This window comes from Malurus melanocephalus, unplaced genomic scaffold (assembly GCF_030028575.1).
Source record: "Malurus melanocephalus ecotype Western Australia unplaced genomic scaffold, MMel_1.1 scaffold_173, whole genome shotgun sequence".
NCBI lineage: Eukaryota > Metazoa > Chordata > Aves > Passeriformes > Maluridae > Malurus > Malurus melanocephalus.
The window spans coordinates 1,520,917-1,541,060 of record NW_026623405.1 but is presented as its reverse complement, the minus strand read 5'-3'; the positions used below and the strand labels follow the sequence as shown (position 1 = coordinate 1,541,060).

Below are 20,144 nucleotides of genomic sequence, written 5' to 3'. Positions count from 1 at the left end.
GTGATTAAACAAGGCAGAGACAAACTATCTGACATCAAGTGCTGCCACGTTTTATTAGCCCCTTGTATCACACAGAAGGCCAGAAGGCACCAGCCAGATATGTGGGCAGATAGAAGATGTTCAGATTCCAGCTATGCTTAACTGATAGTACTCCTGAAAAACAAATTGTGTGTGGCTGCTGCAAGGATTCAAATTTGACCTTTTATCCCTTTTTTCCATGATTAGATGGACAGCCAAAACTCTAGGTTACAGCAGCATTACAGATCACCAATAACTTTCTGAGGTAGAATTCCTCTCCAAGAAAAAGTCCAAGGAGCTGAGACAAAGGGTTTAATTTTGTACCTGAACTGTTTGTTTCACAGATGGGACTCCCTGTGGAATGTCATTCCTTGAGAAGTCAGCAGGGGTCACTTAAGTTCATTWTTTTGCAGCAAATTCACTTTTGGACTTGTCAGAAAGTAAGCACTAAATATCCTTCAGGTATTTATCATTTATGCCACTGGGTGATTTTCCCTTCTGTAATCTAACAACGCTGAAAAAAAAGTGTTCAAAAATATGTAAAGAGAGTTAGATAGCACAGTTCCAATACAGCAGTTGGACAGAGCATATATTTCATGTGTTGCCAGCTGAAAAGGATGATGCACTTTAAGAGCATATTGCACTTTAACAGAAATTTATTGTCRAAAGAGTATCAGGATATGGCATTGTGGCAAAACAGGGGATAGAGATCTCGTTACAGACCATCATTTTTACTTGTATGAAGCAAATGGAAAAATACTGAGATGGAGCCAATTGACTGGCACCAGCAGGAAAAGATCTCCTGTGTGTTTGCTGGGAAGCCAGGCTCATCTCCATTCCTCCTACTGGAGAAAGAAGTGAGGTGTGTATCCCATCAGAATAATGCATTTCTCTCTTTGAGGGACAGCAACCTGCACACTCACAMTGTGGAGGTTCCTGCAGCTCCAGCTTCCCATCCCAGGGGCTCCCCAGGCTCTGAGAATCCTCCCARTTCCCTCCCACCATGGCTGTGCTCAGCCCCCTCCTCTGTCCTGGCCTCTGAAGCATCTTAGGTCATCCCTCATCAAAGCTTTTTTTTGGCTGCATTTTGGAAAGGGGTACAGATCCAAATATTGCAAAAGCTAAATTTCAGTTTCTTCTTAAATGTCTATTTAAGGAGATCATTTAAAAGGAAGACCTCTGAAATCCACATGGACTCCACCAGAAATCCTAGAGTTTTCTCTACATTTGTATTTCAAAATTTTTCATRTAGGACAAACAATTCACTGACGTTTCAGAGGAAGTCTCTGGTTTTCAAGATGGTTTCATGGGAGTCCACCTTGAACATCAGCCAGAGGAGTAGCTCAAAAAAATCTTGTATTTCACCTTTGTGGTGAGCAGGATGTTACCTTGTTTATGAGAACACCATGCCATTGTCAAGAAAAAAGCGGATGTGGAAAAGCTGGGATGGGAAAAGCCTCAAAATGTTTTTGAAACATTGAGTGCCATGTGTGGCCATGGACCCACAGCTCCTTTAATCCTGAGTTGGTGCCAGCTAAAACGGACTGGTTTATAAACATCCTACAGAAATCAGAATTGTGTGGTGCATGATCCAGATCCATGCATCCATCTCTCTTGTACCCAGAACAGCGTGGAGCTGTTTTAACTCCCTGCTGAACTCCATCAGGACACGCTGTTTCCTTGGCCAGCTCGGCRCTGCAGGTTCCTGCTCTTCTGCTGGTGCCAGGACACGGAGCGGAGCAGCAGAGCTCCCTGGGCTCCCATTCCTCAGCCTCTCCTTCCCTTGCTCTGCAGTTTTTGTGGCTGGATTCAGTGAGAGCTGCAACAAAAGGAAGTTAATGGTTCTCCCAAATTAGACTGTCTTTTGCCAGAGGAGTTTGAGAGGYGCAGGGCTTAGCGGAGCAGCTTTGGCACCGTCAGTGCTGCAGCRGAGAAGGCTGTCCAAGAAGCCTGGCTGGGGCTGGAAGGAGGTGCTACAGACAAATGAAGAGGACAYCATAAAGCCTCTAATCCTCCTGGAGATAAAGCACTGAGGGAGCTAATCAGGGACACATAAATTATCAGCACAGCAGATGTAAGGAAGAGCATTGCACAGAGAGCAAAACAGAGTTCAGTGGAACACGGGCCTGACCAGATGTGCAAACACACACCTAAGCTGATAGAAATRGGAACAGGGAACATGCAGGCTTCAGCAAAATTTAGGATGACCCAGTAATGTCGTTCCTGACCTTACCTCTGCTGTGGAAGTTGGACACGACTATCTTCGCTCTCTTTGTTCTCCTATTGATTAACTTGGGTATGAATGTTCTCTTTTTACATTTCTTTTTTCTTTGCTGCCTGGTTTGTTGCAGTTTATCCATTGTGTGATTGTCTTAAAAGAGCAAAGGGACTTGAGCATGGCAACTGAAAGCACAGAGATGCAAAGGTGCATCACAGCCTGACAAGGTCAACAAGTATCAATACCTCCATGCACAAAACTCTGCTACTAAATGTGAATATGGTGTGTGTGTGAGGGTGTCCACGAGCCAAACAATTGCATGAAAAGTGGCTGTAGGAGCTCAGATACTTTATTAGTGTTCACTTGACATTTTAAATGACCAATTTATGATATAAATATGTTAATATACACATGCACTTTTGAATTTCATCACTGGAGAAAGATAACCTGCTGCTGGGCAGTATCAGTTCCTGCCTCTGTAGAATTTCTGTTGGACATGTACTGATTTCCTAATAACAGTCAAAGTGATCATTCAACCTACATTTAGCATGCCAAGATTTAAAATGCAAAACAGCAACATACTTCATGCAAATGTCAACTCTGCCTATGTTCCAGGGTGCATGTCCAGAGGAGGAAACAATAAGTTTATTCTTCTCCCCAATTAGACTTTTGTGAAAGGCTCAGTTATGTCTCCAGCTATCACATTGAACACGCACTAAAGCAGCACATTAATGTGCCTTTTAATGCTTCTTAGGAGTAGATCAAAAGAAGTGTCAGGTGCACTTTACATTCCTGCCGTGATGTGTCTGAGGCTGTTAGTGCATCACCTCTGCAAGGGCCGCTGTTCCCAGCCTGCCACRCTCGGGCTCTGCCCTCCAAAAATGCACAGGGATTTACCTCCATCTTCCTCCTCCTCCTCCTCCTCGTGTCTTGGCTCCACAGCTGGAGGAAGCCAGCAGAGTCATGCTGCTGTCACCAAAAGCAGGGTTTGGCCTTTGCTTTTCAGTGGGAGAAAGAGCTGTTGAAATCAAGAGAGCATCTTAAAACTCAAGATGCCGGAAAATGGAACCTAATTAATGGGAGCAAACTTGCAAACCTCCACGGCAAACTGTTATTATTTTGCTCGCTTGCTTGAGGGAATATGTCAGAGCAGTGTTTACCTTTTCTTAGTACAAGCCTGGCTGTTCTACCCATCATTTACTTTTACATGATTAGCAGGTGAACTTGTAGCTCTGTCACTCTAAACACAGGGTGCTTAAATTGTGCAAGAGACAACTTTCCTTACCCAGGACAGCATTGTCATTCTGCTGGYCCTGGATTCCTTGGCTCCACCATGGAGTGGTGGCTGATGCAGCCCACTGTTGGCATGTGGCTCTKGTTGGAATATTGGGCTAATGTTGGCCAAAAGATTGCAGAGTGCATTTGGCATGTGAGACACAGCCAGGATAACGCAGGCACCCTCAGCTCTACCAGACACTGAGAACAGAGCTGGGCCTCTGAGGTTTGCAGAGCTGAGTGTAGCCAAAAAATGGAAGATGAACACCAGAGAAAATGTACCCAGTGTCAGACACAGGGGCCAAGCTGGAAACAAGGCTAAGGAAAGTATGTGAGGAGCAAGAAAAGAGGAAAGCTGCAGTGTGCAGGATAACACGGACGTGGACAAGAAGCTGGAATTAATGCAAAAGTGGGGAAACAGTGAGAAGGGTTCAGGTTTTGTAACAAAGTTCATTTCTATATGTTTTCTTCTTTCAAATGGATGCTCTGAATAAATAGTACTTTCATTTCCCGTGAGGCAGAGGTGAATAATAAGTACCTCATCTGGGGACGCCGATCTCCCCAACATCAGTCATCTGCTCGCAGCYCTACACTCCGGCAGCGCTTTGGCTGAGCAAATTAGCCTGAAGTGTTGTGCCCTTGGCTGGCAAATCCTTTCAACCCGGTTGAACGGACAAAATGAATACCCAGATTGTTCCTACGTCTGTTATTCTCTCGTGTTTATCTGGCTGAGCTGTCAGTCAGGCCATTATAACCGTGGTGCACACTCAAATGACTTGTCCACTCACAAAAGCAGAGTCTGTTGATGATAAGCTAAACAAAACTGGAGAGCGACTGTTGACAGAGTTGGGGATCTTGCAAATGTCTCAGGTAAAAGCAGAAATGCAATTTGGGAAGGTGCAGACGGAGCTTTTCGTAGGCGTGCGCAGTTTTAAAGTGTTCACTGGGATTTGCCGGCGGGCGATAAAYGGGCGCTCGTAATGAACTGGGTTCCTCTCTACTTTAAACAAATTCAGCGGCACGAAGATGTCTGAAACTTGAATGTGAGGGTGTATGGCACTTCCAAGAATTAATTAGCCTGAAAAGACGTGATTTACTCAAGCAGGCTGTGCCAGGGCAGAGCGTGGCTGGCCCRGCCATGCGGTGGGAGGAGGGACAAACACCCACAGTGCCTCGGGTGGGCTCTGGGGGCTGTTGGGGAGGGTGGCCAAACCTTCCCCAAGKGCTCTGCACAGCCAGCCCTGGGCTCCCACTGCCCTCTCCCTGCTCTGCTGGACCTCAGGGTTTGAACGTGGTGCTTGCTTGCTCCTTCCCAGGCAGGGAGGATGTCTGTGTGATGGGAGCTGATCAGTTTTTCTCGTAAAAAGAACTGGGCTTCTGAAATATCCAGCAAAGCAGGGAGTGACACAAGTGGAGTGTTGTATGAAGATTTATTTTCTGAGTTTTTCCATGAGGGCTCTGGGTTAGAAGCAGGATTCTGAGCCACTGCTGGAATTGATTTGATTGCTTGACATTAAATAATGCAGCACCTTTCTGCTGAATGTGAGTACAGCCAAAGCTGCCTCGGTCCTTTAGTCTGATATTTGTGGCAATAATKTTAAGCTTAAAGTTTTCAGATTGTGAATGTGAGCAGTCTCAGGTTTTTGAGCAGTATAACAGAAAAAGTCTCCTCCAGCTCCTTCCCAGACAGAGAAACCCAGCCTCGCATTTTCTGCAGCGGAGAGAAAAGACAACTCTGAATAAGGCTGCAATGTTTAAATCCTCATAAGTGTCACGAAGAGGCAGAGGAAAACTTAAGTAAAGGAGGTCCTATGTCTTGCTGAGAGTTTGTTAAGATGCACAGCTAGGGAGGGAGATGCTGCTGAGAGCGTGGCGCAGCACGGCAACAACTCTTTTATCAGCAGCTGGTGCCTTCAAAATCCCAACCCCAGTAGCCTTGTTGGCGGTGATGATAACTGTAACGGATGGAACAGCTATTTTTCATCAAATGCTTGTTAGTCAATTTATTAGACTCCTAATATACTAATGCACTCATTTGGCAGGCATCTCAGCAAACGAGGCTCACAGTGGAGTGTACTCACTCAAAGTCACGGTAACTCGCAGGTTGCTGATTTCTCATCAGCACTCAGAAGATAATTTGCAAATGTGCCATTTATCATTATGYGCTTTGTAGGAGCAGATCTCGTGAATGGGATAAACAGATAAGAGAGTCTAATAATGGACATTTCCTTCCCAAACAACACTGCCAGCTTCTGGAGTATTATATTTTATGTACTTTGCACATTCTGCACCTCTGTGTGCACCTGAGTTTCCTGTGCTAGTGAAATAGCTGGGCACACAGTTTTTTTAAGGATGGCTAATGCACTTATCCATCTCTGTGCTCAAGGAACTCAGAGTTGGACCAGGTTAGACATTGTCTACCGGAAAACATAAGATTCATTTTTCTTGCCGTTTAAAAGCAATGGGTATTTGTGGRCTTCGCCATGAAGAGCCACCACTTACCTTGCAGCTTTCCTTTTCTCACTGGAAACACGAGCATCTGTGAAAAGTCACTGTTAAACCCAGCAAAAGAATTATTCACAGGCGGGATGGTGAGGATTCTATGGTGGAGGTTGCTGAAGGAGCACTTTTTTCCACACCAAAGACAACAGGCTTTATGGGTGCTCTGACCTGTACTGCTGTTCACCACTGAGTTTGACTTTGCATCGCTGGCTGCTTTTTATTTGCTTGTTCACTTTTTACTGGGAAGAAGTCGAAAGTAACAGGAGCCCAGCGATCGGTTTGCAAATGTTATTTCCATCTCCCTTTGTGACATTCAGGGTGGAAGCCCTGCATACAAATCATTACTACTTATTTTCGCTTCTGCAGATGTGATTTTATTAAATGAAAGGTGTAACAAGAAGCCCAGCATAGGCAGGAGCCCTTCTGCCAAATGGCTCTGTGTTTAGCTCTGTGACTGCTCTCCAGCAGAGCTGGGAAACCATGCAAAGATATTGATAATTGATTCCGTTTTATATAAGTTAAAAACTAGCTTTTCCCTCCTAGTGTGAAGGTAATGGGTTTTGTCTGTAGAAAGATAATAATCCTATGAACCATTTCTACGCCCTCTACTAAAGAATAGTACAGCTTGCACTTGAACGTAATGCCCGTGTCAGCTCAGCTTTTTAAACATTCATCTTAAAAGAGTCTTCAAGGACTGGAAAGAGATCTTCCCCAGACACCAAGCTAAGTTTGAGGAACTTAAAAAGTCATGAAGATCCTGTCAATTAATGTGTTTACTCTCATACATCTACTCTGGGAAAAAAACATCTTCAGACATGAAAGCTGTTTTCTTTTCAATTAAAAAGTTGTCATTGCATTTAGTTTTCATAGATAATGGAGAGGGGATTTTTTTTCTCGCTGCTGCTGTATGGGGGGATAAATGCATCTTTTTTTTACTTCTTACCTTTTTCCTCAGCGAAATCTTCATTTATTGTGTGAACAAAAAAAAAAAAAAAAAAAAGAAAGAAGAGCTAAATTGAAACCTTGTCTCCAAATTTGTATGCAGGAGGCAACTTGATTTAGAAGCTTTGGGTAATTTCTTTTTTGTTCACACTCCTTCAGTTGAAAGGCTTCCACAAACAGTGYTGCAGCACAGAAGGGAGGAGATGGAGAAATTTATCAAGCTATTTATCAAATTATTTTCACAGTCTGTCAAAGTCATAAGCATGCTGGAAAAGAAACATAAAGAGCGTGTTCAAACAGAGGAGAATGTCTGAGTGAGCAGCCGGACCGTGGCACAGCCGGAGACGTGGGGACCGCTCTTGGCTGCGGCTGCATCTGCCCTCAAACCCAGCCCTGGCACTTGTGGCATTAAATCCTGGCTCAACAGATCATGGACTGAGAAAATGAAATGGAAAACATCAAAACTGGCCCAGTGGAATGTGTCCCTGCCCACGGCAGGGTGTTGGAGCTGGAGGGTTTTTGAGGTCCCTTCCAAAACAAACCATTCCACGGCTCTGTGASTCTGTGATGGTTACGCAGAGGGAGAGGTCGGAGAGAAGGGGACAGACATCCCCTCTCTGAGTCTGTGCTCAGATTCACAGCTGGGGATGGTGTTGAACCTAAGTGGTGCCCATCCTTGGATGGGAAGAGAATCATATCTTGAGACAGGACCCTGCACTTAGGGGAACACGGCCTCGGAATGTGCATCCTTGGTGGAGGGTCTTGGGATGCGGTGCTGGCAAAGCGGAGGGAAAAATAAACAAAAAAAACCCCAAAACAACCGAGATTGAAGGAACCAGTCTAGTAAGAAATCTTTAATTTCTAATGAGCTTTRAAGGATTTGAGAGAGTTGATTTTTTTTTAACAAACCAGTTCAAGTACATGCCTTCAGATTATAAAAGTACCTGAAATTGCCTAGAATATCAGCATGCATAGCTTGTTAATATTTACATATATTTACATGAGAAAACAAGAGAAAGATCTACAGTTATTTACAGTCTACATAGGAGAAGAGAAAGGCAGCATAATTGTATTTCCTAAAATACAGTAGTTGAATAGTCAGCACATGCATATTAAGATATATTTGCATGATAGAACGCAAATGTTTTAAGACATACCTTTTTAACTCCCTATGCTAAGGTATAGCATAATAAAGGTAATTTTTTTTTTTTTGTGTTTTGTTTCTAGTCTATTTGCATCAAGTGCTTTAAAATGTTCACTAACACAGCGGCGGCATTATTTACCCTGGCAATTAAAGCAACAGTACACACGATAATTTCCTACTAACTAGCAACAAGCTGCTGGTGAATGAAATATCTATTGTTTCTCATTATCCATCGACCAACATACAGGGATCTCTCCTTGTAAAGGCAGTGCCTAAGCTATCACCATTAATTATAGAAGTAATATAAATGAGACTCTACAGTATGTACTAAATGAAATATTAACAAGACCAGTGTCTTTGAGCCTGAAAGATGCACTAACAGGGCACACTTTACAGCAGGCTATCTATGAAAATCACACATACATAATACAGGAGTGCCTGGCTTACAGCTCTAAGCCCAGACTTTAGAGGCCTGTTTGCTAGATCTGTGTTATTGCAAAATACATTCCCTTAATTAGTTTCTGGAAGACAGAGTTTGTAGTTACTTTCTTACCATGATACTTCCCCATCGTAACACCCTGTGGTTTCTCAATGCATTGTGTTATTGAGCTGTGTGTGTATGTGCATGTGTGTGTGTATCAACAGATGAAAAACATTTTTATCTTTTAAAACCTAAACAAACAGCTCATTAAATATCTGTCCCAAAAGGTCACTTCCTTAAAAAAACATTGTGTTGTGTGGCTTTTTTCTTTTTTTTCCCACTCATGTCTGAAATAAAAATTAGTCTAAAAAATGTATCTGTGCAATGAAGGAAGAAGCCAAATGTCAGCATTGTGATGGCATTCTTTGCAATACTGCATATGAAAAGTCTAAATTTGGACTARCAATAGTATTAAAAACCTATATAAATATATACAGCATGTACAGTACTGTATGTATACATACATTTATATAAAGTATATATATAATTAAAGTTAGGTACAGCGAAAACATAAAACATTTCAATTCAGCATAAGTTAATACCAAAAGTGATTTCAATGAACTCTCATCTGCGTATGCCCAAACACCAGCCAGACCAGTTCTGATGATTTAGTTGCAGCTTTTTTAATCTCTCTTTTTGGCAGGATATRTTTATTGCCAACAACCTGTTTGCTCAACTCTTCAAATTACCCTTGCCCATAAGAATCCACATTTAGCTGGCAGGTTGTGTGTCTCAGGAGGATTTCCAGTCCTCCACAGGATTTCCATTGTGGCCAACAGGACTCGTGTTTGTGTGAGTGGTGTGAGCAGCCCCAGCAGGGCTGGGATGCCCAGGGACTGTCCCTGATGTTCTCTGTGCTTCTCACCCCACTGGCCAGAGCTGGACACAGGGCAGGGGGCAAGCAGTGGACTGCAGCATCATTTCTTCAGCCTGATCTCACCCTTACSCTGTTACACTGTGAAATTATAATCGATAATTTTCCTCAGGGATTTTTCYCAAATCTGCAAATGAACAAGGGAATGCTGCATTGCTCCGCTGCTCCGTACCAGCCCGTGAGAAGAAAAGATCGTAGACATTTGCATGCAGTGTTCAAAACTGCCATTTCAGTGGAGCAATGATGTCTTAAAAGTGTAAATCAGGTGTGAACAGGGGTTCAGTGGGCAGGAGAAGGAATTGCAGCACTGATGCACCTGGAAATGTGTGGATAAAGAGGCCTGTGAGGAGTGCTGCTGCTGCTGCCCTGACATGCTGATGGAGCAAGGTAAAGCCCCAGGCTTCATTACAGTTTTGGAACTTAAGATGGCCCTGTGTCAGCCTTGAAACATTTTACAGAAGCTGATTGTGGACTCTTAATAAGATTCTGGAAAAGAAAGAAGCACAGTGCTGGCTGTGGGAACCAACTCCCTTCCAGGTGCTGTGGCAAAAGYGTTTCAGTTGCACAGTCTGGTGTTGTCTTGACCATTGTGTGGTTTCAGCTGAGATATCCGTGAGGGGCTGGCAGATACAATACCAGACCCATGGGAAATATGTGCCCTTCTGAGAGACAGCTGTGGAGCACGTGGGATATCCCAAGGCAGCTCAGATGTCTCAGGATCCACTTTCGGCAGCTGAATCCCACCCCTGGCATGCCATGATGGCTCTGCCCAGCATATGCAAAGCGTGGGGAGAGATGAATGCATGGCTCACCCTTCCAGGGGCTCTTTACCTCTAAAACATCCATTTTTTTAAAAATACCTCACTGTTGTTTTGTCTAAGCAAGAATTTTACCAAGTTCTCTGTGAGCTGGGCAAAAATACTGGATGAGAGAAGGAAGACACTGGAGCAGGACCCGGAGTTGCAGACAGATTCACAGCTTAAAGAATTAAGTTTATACAATAGAGAAAAATAGGCATGATTTTTAAAAGATAATTACACTTTTGTCAGCTGTTTTGCCAGCCTTGTTCTACATCTTCTACACATTTTAACAATGGTTTATAATATAACACTTTATACTTACACAGTGCTTTTCCAAATTAAGTGTGAAAGCACTCCATAAATCTGAAGGATTCCTCACAACACCCCTCTGAGGTGGGTAAATAAGAGTACTCTCCTTTTTTTATAGCTGGGAAAAGTGAGGTACGTGGAGTTGAAGTGACTTGTCCAAACTCAGTAGGGAAGGAACAGTCAAAAAGAGGAAAACAACCCAGTTTTCCTGACTCCATGTCCTGTATTGTATTTTTTTTTCTCCTGTGGAATGATTGCAGACAATCTGTTCGATACCGGATGTTGGAGGGTGGAAGTTTTCAAGTGCTATCCTTGCTGTAATTGAGAACATACGGGGGGGTTGCACAACACAAACAACATGGTGCATTATCAAAATACATTTATTACAGTGGACATGATTGCTTTTTGCAAAGTTAAAACCCAGAGTGTAAGTTAAATATAGCTGCATRTACTGAATAGTTGAAATAATCACTAGGTCTTAATGCCTCAGCAGTTGAAAACAAATCCTCTTTCGTGAACTACTGCAGTTTCCTTACTCAAAGAACACAGCACACTTATCTCCTATAATGTATGTAAAGAATACTGTAGATGTGTAAGGGTCTTAATGACACTAAGAAAAGTTACAGCTTGAAACCAACTGTGCTTTGCCACTGGASGAGCTGATGGAGTTTTGAGTCTTTGTAGCTGGGAATTAGTTGAAAAAGGAATACATCAGAGGGGAAAAAAGCAGACCTTATAGATTTTTGGTTTATCCGTTGTATTATCTTCTAAGAGATGCTTTGCTGGTTYAAATGTGGTGATGGGGGAAGGGGAGGTGGTTGAGAACCTCTGGTTTAGATGTGGTTGGGTGAGACCTTTGAAAAGACTGTAAATGCAGTGTCAGTTCAGGTCACGTTTTCCTGCTGGCACTTCAGTGGAAATAGGACCTGAAGTCAACTGAGCCCAGTTTGGGGTTTAGATCATATTTGGCAGCCCCAAAGTTTTATTTTTTTTAGCTGCAGATATGATTTCAGTTTCACGCTCTCCCAAAATAGCAGAGGCAGGTCTCAATTTCATATTTCCTTGCTGAAAAAGCCATCAAGGAATCCTGTTTTCTTACAGGACATTAATACAAACATATTCTGAGTGTCATTTTATTGGATAACTGTGCATCTGGGATTTCTCTGAGTAAGAGGACKGCAGCAGGAACTGAGCAGTTGTCCTGTCATTTCACAGGAGAGAATAAAACTTGTTCACTGCATTGTGGGAAAAGTGACTGTTCCTCACAGCTCTGAGTTATCTCAGAAGGAAAAGGAGCCAAGTAGCGCCTGACATTGAGAAGCAGCTCCATCAGCTACAACCGGCCTCAGCCATGGGTGATACCACCAAACAGCTCCTAGGGTTGCTCCTAAAAACCCTTCAGATACTGAGCAACGAGGTTGAATGAGGACATGAGCATTTTAGACGTGTTAGTGCTTTTCAGGAGAGGTCATTGTGCACCATGTTGTTCACAAGGGCTTGGGCTTGATAGGAAAAAGGAATAAATATGGTTTGAGAAAGCTCTGCACCACAACCCCAGCTGGGGGTTGTAGAATATCAGAAGGAAAAATCAGGAAATGGCCACTGCTGAAGGGTTTTTCCCTCTGACAGAATGAACTCTTCAGGGTGCTTACCAGAGGCACAGAGAAGGTATGGGACACCCCATATTTCATCTGTGAAATGTGAATCCCAGGTTTCATATCTGGGATATGTTCAYACTGCCTTGGTTAGGTCAGTGGTTGGACTCGATGATCTTCCYCAACCTCAGTGATTCTGTGATTCTACCTCATCTTCTCGCTGTTGTTTAATGAGTTATTCTCCTGTAAATGGTGTGCTCACAGTGCCTTTGTGTGGATCTGGTATTTTACTGTTAGGGRTGTGCTGCCTTTGTCTGATAGTCCTGATATGAATAACAGGAGCAGCCTGAAGAGTTTTAARGACTTGCCTTTTTATTTCACTTGAGCTGCTTGCTTTGAATCTGGCCCTTGTCACAAATACTYGCCTCTCATGTCATTTTGAATTCACCTCTTTCTGCTGGCCATCTTTTAAAATGCTCTGTGCTGAACTTAACCTCAGGCTACCAAGACAACTGGCCCTTATCCTTAATTTTTCATAAGAAAAWAAMCCYYYYCYTTTYAAAWWARSYKRWYCCMWYYYCCTRGCAGACAATGCTGAGTRCTGTGTGCTCTTAACAGAGTTTAGAGTGGATCCTATTCATTCGTAGTTGATAAATATACAGATAAGTTATGGCTTTGTTTCTATTATTTGAATGCTTGGAATGTAAACTTGCTCCAGAACAAAAGCCTAATTTTAGAAAATAAACATGCATTTGAAAGTAGACAAATCTAAAAACTAAACATTAACTGTATAATATGTTTTCTTATCAGGAACATAAATGGTATCTCAGAATACTAACRGATGCATTACATATATTAATGAGGTTTTTACCATGTACTGTATCTCAAGAACCCCTTTTCTTTTACTGTTAAGATATTCAATATTAATTCGCATTCACTGCCATCAGCTACAAATTGACTGCTARCAGTTATGAAATAAATGCCTATGAACTAGTAGCTACTTAGTATTTTCAACTCAACAAAGGATTTTAGAAGGATGGATAATTTAGATCTTTGAGCCTCAACTATAAATAAACAGCAACTGCTGTATAAATCCCACCCTGCTGCAGAGGAAGATTGTATTACAAAACTGACAAATGATTTGCGGAAGAGAATGATGAACCCTTATTACTAAGACACTCTTCAACTTAATCCAAAACAAGATTCCCGGGTAATTTTACGTGCGCTGGGAAGATTGATAGCGTGGTGCTTGCCTAGCAGCTTTCAAATGTTTGACTGGATCGGAAATGGCATTGAGGCATGATTAAAGATTCAGTTGGGCTTCTCACAAATTCTTTATCCTGTGTATTCATTATTGCAACCCACTGCCTTTGTTGCAGGTTAAAGAAGGCTGACCCCAGCTCTGGTGATTAGCACCCTGTACAACTGATGGACCTATGGAAAAAAATGTTTAGGTTGCCCGACGCTTTTAGCATTGTTTATCAGCTGAAATTGTTGGGAGGGGGGGCCTTAATCACAATGGATCAGGGAGAGTCTGTGACAACTGACAAGCTCATTGTTTAAGACATTTTTTAACGAAGTTGTTAACATTAATTCTTTTATATAGTACTCTAATCTTCTTCAAATTATGTTCTGACATGGCACAAACCGCTTGGCATTGAAAGTCATTCAACAGTGATTAAAGTGCTCTTTTTATTGGTTTAAGAATGTTTCATCTTGTATCAGCAGTATGGAATTGTTTACTAATTAGATTCCCTAACATCCTCTGCTGTTGTATGCTGATGATATGTGAACAGGAAAGCTGATGAGCAAAAAATTAAAACTTGTTACTAAACTGTCATAAGGCCCAGCGAATAAAGATGTCATTCAAMGGACTGTGTTCATAAGGGATAAACAATATTTACTGAGAAACAGAGCAGTTTCTCAGAGGCATGGCTAGCAGYGTGCACTGATCTGCAGCTCTGGCTCTTCACAGAGGTTTGTGGGATCTTGGTTGTAGGAGGGATTTATCCCTTGGGGACCTTCCTATTCAGCATGGCATGTAGGGACTTCTAGGAATCCAACTTTGAGCAGGAGTTTGGGCTGGAGACATCTTGACACCACTCCCAACCTAAAGTGGGGTTGAATTCCTGTGACTCTGTGGTGCTCACTCCCCTCTGTCCTTGGACAAGTCACTTAGGAACATCCTCAAGTGTCTGAATGCAACCAGCTCACACTCACCAAAGGGAATTTGGAGCTTAAATGGCTCTGAGGACCTGGGATTCACCTTCTCTTACATAGTTTTGCTGTCTGAAGCATCCCCTAGGCTTGATGAGTTCACGTTTGTCCATTATTGTGAGATACTAAAGCTTTACCCTCTGCCAGYGAAGGGATAAATGCCACTACATTTCTCTTAAGTAATAAGAAAGGTACTTTTCTTTCAATGATAGAACCATTGAATTTCCTTCTTCCAAARCAGCCAACATGATTGAAACATTCAGAAAGAAGTATGGATACACACAGCCAAACAGCAAATGGCACGTTGCTTACATCCAGTTCCCAGCAAAACACTGGAGGCATCACAAGATAAAGTGCTTTGGGCTTCCAGCCACATAATSTTTTATCGCTTAAAGTAAATATCCTATGCTCACACAGGGAAAACTGTTCYCTTCTTCTGGAGTCTAGCTTGTGTCACTGCTCAAGGTGTAAAGCGCTGCTGTTGTGCTCTGGGACGTTTTTCTGCCTGCTGAGGATTTTGTTTAAACATCGTCARATTTGACCCATTTGAAAAGATAAATTATTATTTGGGTTGGATTTTAAACTGGCTGTGATAAACTTCCATTTTATGAATTAGCTGGATTCTGTTAGAGATAGGCTGAGTTTAGCTTGGCTGGACGGATGCTTTTCAGCAATAGCTTGAGGGATCTCGCTCTGCATTGAGCAATTTAGTTTAATTTTACCTTTCTAATAAAAGTCCAGTTGAATTGCTTGCAAAAATCTAATAATACTCTTTAGGGGCTGTGAAACCTTCTAAACAGCTGAATACAGTGATCATACCTGTGCTGTGGAGCTTTATAGGATAGCTGGTATGAGCATAGAAATTTTATTGTTCTCTATTAATATTATTTTTAGTAGAACTCTCTTCCATTTCTGCTACCACCTTTAAGATACTTTCTCTTTTTTTTTAAAAAAAGATATTGGCTTAATAAGARGATTACTATGCATTATACTAACTTTAAAAATATTTTGGTCTGTTGATAAATATATGCCTTTCAAAATACTTAATACAGACAGTTTTGGTTTACCTTGTGATGGGAGATCATTTCTAAGCTGTGGAKTCATCATTATCAGTTTAATCCCATCTGCTGAGGAAAATGCATGTCTTGCAAACAAATATGCACTTCTTTGCTGCCACAAAATGGAGATGCCTCAAAAAAGGAGAATTGGGGCTTTTTAAACTTCTTCCTATCCTTGAAGGATGAGAATGCAGAGGAGGGGTCTTGTGCAGGTTGACCCCCTGGCAGCGCCCTGAGTTTCCTCAGTTGTGGCAATGAAAGGCCAAAAGAAATAGGAGTGGAGGAAAATCACAAGAGATTGAAGCCTATTCTCTTTTCCCATTAAATTATCTTAATGCGKCAACAACTAATTTCTCTTCATTTACTTTTTCAATTGCACTTGGCAGCCTCTTTATTCTGATTCCTATCAGCTCATAATTAGTTACCACAGAAAGGACTAAGATGTACATAAATAATCATAAGATGCCAGATAAACTCTATCGGTTTTAAATTAGTGTTGTGTTTTGCTAATGCGCTTTCACCTATTATTTTTAATTATCATTTACAAAGCAAACCTGCTTCTTGCCCTCTCTCCAGCTGTTCTGGCACTGTTCTTTTAGTCTGTGCCAGGGAATAGTCCACTGCCCACGCCAGGGTGCTTGCCCCAGCCCTGTGGCCTCCATTTGCAGGTTTCTGTTGGGAAAATTTGGAGAAACTCATTCTTCCCATTCCAACATAAGTTCACTTGGTATTTAAAAAGAAAAAAACAAGAAAGGGGAAGGAAAAAAAAAGAGAAAGGAAGAAAATTTTTTAAAAAAAATCCCTTCTGATCCACAAAAACCTCTAATCTACCGTCTCAATTTCTTAAATCATTATAAGACATGAGAAATGGTTGTCACAGAACTGGCACTGGCAAGCCTCGTGTCTACAAAAGCAGWCAAACCCCCTCACACGGCAGCAGTGACAACTGCCACGGTGACACTGTGGATCCAGGATCCACGGGCAGGCTTGGCACCCATCCCAACTGCACTTTGCATGATAGGGCTTAATTGGAGTGCCCAGGTTAATTTTGCACAAGAGGTTTGGAAAACCCAAACAAACCAAGCCCATCTATCAGGCTGTGCTGYGGGTGGGGATGCCTGGGCATACAGTCAGTTATTTCTGTGATGCAAAGGGAGGTTTTGAGGTGCTGCTTTTAAACCTGGCTCAACTGTTGTGGTGTCAAACACCGCCTGGGCAGCCCCTGCTTCTACCACCAGWCCAGGTTTTTACTGAAAAGTGGCAAAAACCTGGGGCTGGGGCTGTGTTTCAGGATTGTCTTTTGTTTTGCTCAGAGAGGGAAGGAAAAGAAATAAATGGAAAATGGTTTGTAAATAAGTGTCCAGGAGGCAGTGCCTTCAGCAGGGCTGCACCAGGTGGGTCACGGAGACTCCAACAGTGCTCGCACGAGACGGAGCTTCAAAGTGCTGCGGTCGAAATTACCACGATAATAATAAACGCTAAAATATCTCTCTATATATTCATATAATTTTGCTTATTTTGTCTCTCTCTCTCTCTTTTTTTTTTTGTTTTTCTGTTCGTTTCCAGCAACAAGGCGCTGCCACGACGGTGTACTGCGCGGTGGCGGCGGAGCTGGAGGGCCTGGGMGGGATGTACTTCAACAACTGCTGCCGCTGCCTGCCCTCGCAGGAGGCACAGGGTGACACCACRGCCACAGCCCTCTGGGAGCTGAGCCACAGGCTGCTCCAGGAGAGCTGCCACCCGGGAAAAATAGCGTGGAGCTCCTGCGAGGATCGAAACGCGCCAGTTCCGATAGTGCCAAGGCTGGAACCTGTCCAATCTTATCATCCAGAGGGTTTCCGTGTACCTCAGATACAGATTAACCAGTGTTCAACGGAATAGTGGCAGTCACAACATAGTGAAAAACGTTAAGTACTAATGGGAGGTGGGGAATACTGCGGGTTAAAGGGACAATGCGGCTTCCTGGGGCTTAGTTTGGTGTCRGTTGTCTTTCTTTTGATTATAGCCTGTTCAAAGTGTAACCCAAGGAGGCATCTTTTGTCTTATTTTAGAAAAGCAACGCTGCAGATAATTTCTGTTGTTTTGATTAATGGGTAGGTACGTAGCCCAATAAGGGATTTCCTCCTTATTTTGATAATTACTGTCTGTTAGGCTTCAGGTATTGATTGGGAGATGGTGGTTGGGTTGATTCTTTTTCCCTACAAGGATTTTATTGGGTGTGGCAAATCAAAAGATTATTGAGGAAAGAAATCTTTTCTGCCCTTGACTGTTGGCTGYGAATACATCTGCACTGTCTAGAAAAAGAAGGTGCAGGAAGACATCTGAACAGTAATGGTAAAGTCACAGCTAATTAAATATTTCTGTTTTTTTTTTTTCTTTTTCTTAAAAGATTACAATAAAAGATATGTTGTAAACCATTCCCTAAGTACTGTCGAGTTAGCAAATATGATGATGTCTCCTTAAGAACACACAGAGTGTAATCAGGGGTTTAAATGGTATTTCCATCCATTTCTCAGTTCACAGTTTTAAGGAGTTTTTTTTTTTTTCCCTTGAAAGTTCACAGTTTCTCAGTTCTCCTGATCCTGTATMCCATTCCAAATCTGTCTTTGCTTTCCATTTAAATTCAATAAAACAACATGCTTGCTTGAATATTGTCACCTGAAGAGAAAGTTTGTCTCATTTCTGCAAATGTCTTAGTTCCATTTTTTTTTTTAGAAAAGAAAACTTGAGGAAAAATAAAGAGCTTCTTGATGCCAAGAAAACGCTGTTCTTTTCTTGTTTCTTTCTGAGTTCATTTTTTATGTTTTGTGCTTTGTAGCTGTCTTCATGCCAGAAGGTTGTTCTAAGCCATCCTCAGTCCAGCATCACAATTTCTGTAGACAGAATATAAACAAATAAATAGAAGGACACATTGTTAATAGAAGTTTATTTGTTCCCCATATTATTTATGCTTTATTGTTAACAGTCTGCCTTCCAGGGTTTTTCTTGTCTTGCCTGCAATCACAGTGCATTGAATTAGCTGTTGAACAGGAGTTAAAGTCAAGGCTCCAGCCCAAGTGCAGCCTCAGCTGCTCCCTCCTGCTTCCTTACCTGATGCCACAATCCCACCTGAAGCAGCAGAATGGAATATATGGCCTTTTTTCATCCCTGCTGTGCCACCTTTGTAGCAACAGCCTCCAGGAGTTGAGAAATCCTGCCCACTCCTCTTCCTCCACTTTGCAGCCCTATCCTGCACTGAAACGTTTGGTGGAATAAAGAAATAAAAGGGGCTGTTCCACAAGGAACAACATCTCTTTTCAGCCTTTTGCAGAGTAAGAAAAGGCCTTTCTTGTCTCCTAGAAGTTCTCTCCAATCTGTGCTACGCAGACCAAGTGCTGGTGGAGTGCAATGTCTGAAAATTCATGGCGTGGATTGAAGGGTTTGCATGTTGAGGCGATGGCTATGGCCCAATTCCTTGTGTTGTCTGGAGTTTATCTGGGGAGAAGGAGTGATTAACTTCTGTCACCTGTGCAGCAGCCTGCACACACTTTATTTTTCCCTTTCACAGCCAGMATTGCTGTGGTATAACCCAGGACAGCAGAGCTTTGGGCTGAGCTTGGCATTGCCGGGCTCAGAGSGGGCAGGAATTGAGGGATGCTGGAGCTCTGCACTCCCCCAAAGGCCTGGGCCTTATGCTCCATTTAGGCAAACATTAATAACTGATAATGAACACCCTGACATCCCTTACTGCTGAAATATTGCCTGCTTTTATGAGAATTCAGTACTTAAGGATATTGCCTGCCTTCCTTCAAAGAATATCTGTTTTTTTAACTCTGTATACAACTCTCTATTTCAGTGTTACAAGGTAAGAGCACTTTTCATGTTAGCACAGTTTTAGTTTTGCACTAGTATGAAGTAAGCTAACCCCTAACTTCAGTGAGTTGTTTCTGTCCTTCTTGTTCTCATTTCTGGTTATTATTTATGGACACCAGTGTTTTACCCCCTCTCTCATAATTTTCTCCAATGCAAATAAAAGTACTTGCTCTCTGTTTTTTTTCTTTCTTACTTTTATATCACTCTCTCGTTCTCTGTTTCTCTTTTTTCCTTTCCTTATTTTTTTTTCTCCCACCATTTTCCTTCCTTCACTCTCTGTTCTCCTCTTTGTCTCTCACTCTCCTGTGTTGAGATAGCCAGTATAAAAAAAAGGGCTTTTTCCAAATGAAAAAACAAGACACCAAGCTGTAAAGCACTCRCTTCTATTAGAAACACTTGTGAAAATAATTTCTCTCGCAATCTCAGTTTGGTTTCAGCACAGGAGGGATGTGCAGAGAACATTAAAAAAGGAAAAGCAATTGAAAAGAAACAGACTCCAAACCCTCCATTTTCATATCCTAGATGTGCCTAAGTCATTGGCTTTCAAATATATTTTGGTGTAAAATTTGGCACATTTACAGCCGGTCAGATTTATTTATTTGACTGGCTTACATTTTTCCGGTTGATTTACCTGAGGCAATGTCTGTGTGAATTACTCCACAATGCATTGACTCCAGTGTTCATTAAAGGTAGTTAAGTGATCCTGTGTCTAATATTAAAGCAAACCCCATTAACCTTAACTAGTATCATATCAGCAAAACAAAAAGAACTGAATAAAGCAAAATAGATCGGGTATTTATAGTTCTTGGAAAGGATCCAGCAAATTCACATCAGGCTCCTAATAGTCCTAATAAGCACT

General features: G+C 42.1%; 1 protein-coding gene across 1 annotated transcript in view; it reads right to left on the bottom strand.

Moving 5' to 3' along the window:
- Positions 1-16,864: 16,864 nt before the first annotated feature.
- MAF (MAF bZIP transcription factor) overlaps positions 16,865-20,144 on the bottom strand; it is a 183,606-nt gene continuing 180,326 nt past the window's right edge. Inside the window, exon 3 of the mRNA XM_057372538.1 lies at positions 16,865-18,306. The gene's annotated coding sequence lies outside the window, so the exon portion shown is untranslated. The remainder of the gene's footprint in view (positions 18,307-20,144) is intronic.